Here is a 5,596-nt window from a genome sequence, read left to right on the forward strand (position 1 = left end):
ACTTGTTCCAATCAGTAAATGATTCCTATAGGTCTTGATATGTTGGTTGAAAAGGACTTCATCTTTTAGAAAAGTTTGAGGAAAGAGGAGTTCTTGTTTTGTCTAAGAAATGACTTAATGATCCACCTGAGTATAGTTCCGGCTCTTGTTTAGTTTAAATAGTTTGTATTTATTATCTATAACTAATGAAGATCTCATTATATAGTGTTGTTTAAAAAACTAAAAACTATAATCAGTCGTGTTTAAGCATTTTATTCGACATGTTCAAAAGTATGTCCTTTTATAGATATTGAAATACATTTTTAAACGTTGAAAAGAAAACAAATCAGTTTTGGCATCCAATATTCACCATGGATTGGGTTTTAGAATAAATTCCCAAAAAAGTTGTGAAAATATAATACCAATTAATGTGGATTTTATGTAATTACAAAAAAATACAACTATTATAACTTTTTTAGTCCTTATTGTGTTTGTTTTATGTTCTCTTTTTTTTAATACTATAATAATTTTGATTATATAGTAATGAGCTTGCTTGTGGCAATAGTAATTGAAATCTAGGGAAATCTATTATAGGTACGTTCTACAAATTTAAAAAAGATTAAATGGCTTTCATAATATTTCCTATATTCAAAGGGCTTAAAAATTATTTGAAGGTGAATATATACAAACCAAAAAGTACTTATAATTAAATAGTACTAAAATGGAAAAGCTTGTTGTTTATTCAATATTTTCGGAGCTATAATGCAAATATTTGAATTTTCCAAGAGATTCTAAAATTCAACGAGCTAATTTATAAGTCTCACGATCATACTAAATGTATTTTTTACATTTAGTATGAAAACATAGAATTCATTATAGGACAAAAAAATTGTTATAATTTTTTCTCACAATAGCTACTTGAAATATTAATTATTTAATACTTTTAAGCTTTTATATCACTTTTTAAATTTTTCCTTATAGGAAATATCCATTTCTCAACATTGCATCTTTGTGGCCTATTTTAACAACATACATTTATTTAAAAATTTTGTGATCTACAGACTTTATTAAATTCATAAAAGAGATAGAAGGAGGACTCTGCGCGAGAGGAGAAAGAGAAATACCTCTCTGTTTCATATTTTTATGACTTGTTGGTGAGGGGTGTTGATGTAGCGAGACGATATTGTAAGCATCTCTCTCTCTCTTGAATCGGTGAATGGATTTCTCATGACTGATCTCCATTTTACTTTATCGATCACTGTGTCCGTTCGATTCACCTTTCTGAGTCGTTTGGAAACTAACAGAATTGGAGAATTAGATACTCTCATTTTTTCCCAGATCATTTCGAACAAATTGTGCAAATTTTCTAACAAAATGTAAAAAGAAACTTTTATGTTTTTATTTTTGTATTATGTCGCATGGAAATGATACTATTGGTCTAGACAAAATTTAAAGCAGACAGACATAAAAATGATTTTATTTGCATACAGAGACAATTCCCAAAAGTTTCATTAGCATATCTCTACTTTTAAAGAGGTAATTCAAATTTACAATCTCATTTTCACCCAACAATGGAAAAGCAGCCAACACAAAGAAATTTCAAGAAGATAATAGTCCCTTCCAGTTATCCTCATTCTTTGATAAACAGAAATAAGTTTTCCTATACCTATAGCAATTATTTCTTCAAAATAGTAGCCTGTGTTATTCTTAAACTTTTTTAAATTTATTTAGCACAGAAATCCGGACACAGCCTTAATCTCACAAGCCAGGAATAGTTTAAGGACTTCCATTCTATTTCAGTATTACATAGTCTCCAATTTGAGCAGATGGGGATTAACTTCCGATATATAAGTTGTTTTTAAAAATGTTCAATATCCCTAATCTGAATAACGCGAACACTGTGTAAAAGGGGACATGTTATTCTGAGGGAATGTATTTTGAACACATTTTATTTTATCAGTAAAACTACTTTAAAATTGAAGAGTTCATAAAACAATTTATTATATAAATTGTTTTCTAAAAATTATAAAAACACAATACTTAAAGCCCATTTATTTCGTTCAGTACTAACATTTTATTTTTTGTAGTAAAAAAACAACAACACGTGTTTATGTTTTCTTCTTCATTCGCTTCCCCTTGTTGAATATTTGAAGTTCTTATTTTCTCCGTCAGAAAGCGTTAGTGGAGTTGTTTTCAGGACATTAGCATCAATTTGCTATTTTATTCGTATTGTCCATAAGTTGTATTGTCAATCATATAATCTTTAATGTTTTTATTTGTTAATTATAATATAAATATTTTTCAAACAAGCTAGATTTTCTCTTGGACTATTTATTAATTGATTTTAATAATTTTGGTCTGATGGAGAATGGAGAAGGTGAAACATATAGATAATGGTTTCGAAAGTAATAATCCTTAGCTTTGCGCAGTGGCGATACAGTAACCAATGATCGATTAGAGAGGTGCTGTTATTGCTAGTTGAAAACTATTCCCAATGCCCCGCCATGACGACGCGAAATATCGTCGGCTACGGCAATTTCTGCTTGCTCGTTAAGAGCTAACAATTACATACCTTATAATATTTAAATATTATTAGTTTCCGTCCTATAAATTATATTAAAGATTAAATATATTTTGTAAGGCAAGCCAATACATCTGAAGGCCCATTCTACCAATTGGAGTAGGTGACAGAAGTAGAGACACTCTATAAAACCACCCCCACTCATTGATGATAGTACGAGGAACTTTATGAAAGCATTTCAGAATTTTCTTAGGAAAAATAGTAATAAATCGATTAATTCAAAACAACTCCAAAGAGGATAGTGAGAAGTGAAGGAAACTCAATTGTTTCTCTTTTGAATGATAATGAGGTCAATAGAAGAGCTAAATATTACATTGATGATTGAGAACAGATAGCAGTGTAGCAATGTAATAAACCCTTCAATAGACAAACAAAACAGTACAAATGCCGGTATTCATAAAATTGAATTAATTAGATGTTAGATGAAGAAAATAAACGCAAGTCTCACTATGTATAAAGTAAAGACATAGGCCAGAATTACTCCGTTTTCAATCCTCTATCATGTTTTTAGGCCAACAGAGACTTACTTATGTATAGCTCCCCAAGAAATCCTTAGCATTACTCTACGTCATTCATGAGCTCACAGACCCTTAGTTCGACATAACACTTAGATTTTCTCTGTTCAAGAATAAACTAATACTTGTTGGAAATAAATGCTTTGGATTTACAACCCAAATAATCCATAGTCACAAAAAACGTGAGCGAGGGTTTTTTTATTGCACGCATTCCATGCTATATCTCGATCAATTCCAAAAAACCAACCCGGTATTTAATTTAGAACCTAACTAAGTTTCATATTTTTTAGCGAACACGCAAAAAATGTCGTAAATAATAGTTTATTTCGAGTCTACAACTATTTTTTGCACTTACTGTTAGTATTAGTTGTTGCTATTTTTTATAAATAATGGAGTTGTAGGTATTGTCCCATAAATACTCGTGTAAAAAACGTATTTATAAATAAATATTTAATGTTTGTATCTACATAGTATGATTTATATATTTATTTCTCAAAAAATAACATCTTGTATTACTTTATTTCCGTTTATCTCTTGGGCCTTTTAAAAAAATATGATTTCACAAAAGAATTGAAGGCAAAAGATAATTATAATATATATTCACATACAGAGTAGTAGTGCAGCAAAACGTCGATTGTTAATTCATTAACGTCGAAAGGTTTAGTATTTTTTTTTTTTTTAATTCTGGTTCAACCATCTTTTGTGGATAAACAAACTATAATAAATCTTACTATAAAACTATTACTATCAAACTATAATCTTGTCATCATGACTAAGGAAAAATAGATTCGTTTTAAAGTTACATTTAGTCTTTTTCTTATAATTTCTTGATTGGTTTCGAAAAAATGAAAAGATTATTACTATTAGTATTATTATTATTTATTTATTTTTTGATATTCTGATTAAAAATTGAAATGTTAAATTTAACTTTAGTCTCCATTTATAGGCATTATGGATTTATGACCTTTTGACACTTTATTTTGACTTTTAGTACCACAACCAAATATCATATTGCTTAAATTTGAAAAGAGGCATTTTACTTTTTGTTTCAATTTAGTTTTACTTTTTTAAAAGTTTAAAATTATTTTTGGCTTTATAATGTTATTTATAAATTGGAGAAGTCAAAACCAACCACCTCCAGCCTCTCTAATAAAATTTAATATTATATTCATGGCATGTTTAACTCTCAGAAATTTGTAGAATAGATAAAGGAGAGTTTTTACTTCTACTTCACGAAAATAACAAATTCGGATTTCAAATTTTCGTCTCTAATTTGTTTCGTGTAATTCTGTAGCGTGTTCTTCTCGTCAACATCAATGCTAAAAATTTGAATATATAGCTTAAAATTACTCCAAATATATTAATGAATATTTGTATGAATATATCTATGGATTACATAAAGCATTACTCAGCATATTTTTTTATTTTTCTTATATTAATGCAGAATATTTTTTGAGAGTTTAATATATTTTTGAAAATATTATTGAAAAAAAATATAAGAAGTAGAGAGTTATTCATTTTTGTTGCTCATGTTGTATGTATATACATATAAGATTAATATTTTTCATGATGTTAGTAGGTAATTATGAAAAAAAGTTCATGAATAATCTATTAGGCTACTGCATCTTGAAAGAAATAATATTACATGAAGAATATTAAAGAGAAAAAACTTTATAATGCAAACATCAACTTAAACAAATGCAATTAACTTCATACATTTAAATGCATAATATTTAAAATTTGTTTCTAAAAAATGAATACAATTACCAAATATTAATTTTATATAAATAAAATATATTGTTATTTTTTTTTTGAGGAAACTAACAATTCAATTAAACAAATGGTGGTTATGTGATGATGAATTTATGAAAGAAAAAGTATTTAAAAAGAGAAACAGAAGTTATTCATACTTCAAACTGTTTGAAAGTTTATTTGTAAAAAAAATACTTCAGAAAATATTTGATATTCTTCAATTAATAAATTTTGTTTTATTTCTTTGTACATAAGTTTTTCATTGTGTGTGTGTGTTTTTTTTTTTTTTTGTCAAAGGAAAAAGTTTTATAGGTCAATAGTAATTAAAATGTTTTGTAAATACATAAAATAAATATTTTTGGCTAATTATTAAACAATAAAAAAAGTTTTAAAAAAGTAGAGTTTAGTTTTTGATAACAAAATATAAAGTTTCAAGATTTATTTATTTTTTGCATTTTTATATTACGTCATCTTTTTAAAAGTCCGACATCTTGTAAGAGCAATTTATTTTTTTTCATGTTATGAAACCCCTTGTTTTTAATATATATAAAGCTATTTTTCAGTTGCTGCCGTTATTAGAAATCCTTGTTAAATGGTACTGTAGCTAGTTAAGTAGAAAACAAATACAAAATTTTAGCAAATTTGGTTAACGTTTACATCTAGCATTTCTACAAACTTATAAAAAAACTGTGCGTTATTTTAAAAACATATTTACAATAAAATATTTCTATTAACAATAAAAGTTTCTTACGTTTTATAATTTTTGGAG

General features: G+C 26.8%; 1 non-coding gene across 1 annotated transcript; it reads left to right on the top strand.

The window, feature by feature from the left end:
- Positions 1-2,396: 2,396 nt before the first annotated feature.
- LOC121117039 (U4 spliceosomal RNA) lies at positions 2,397-2,536 on the top strand. The gene has a single exon (XR_005864030.1). It is a non-coding gene; the product is annotated as a U4 spliceosomal RNA (small nuclear RNA).
- Positions 2,537-5,596: the final 3,060 nt, after the last annotated feature.

Source organism: Lepeophtheirus salmonis, chromosome 4 (genome assembly GCF_016086655.4).
Source record: "Lepeophtheirus salmonis chromosome 4, UVic_Lsal_1.4, whole genome shotgun sequence".
Lineage (NCBI taxonomy): Eukaryota > Metazoa > Arthropoda > Copepoda > Siphonostomatoida > Caligidae > Lepeophtheirus > Lepeophtheirus salmonis.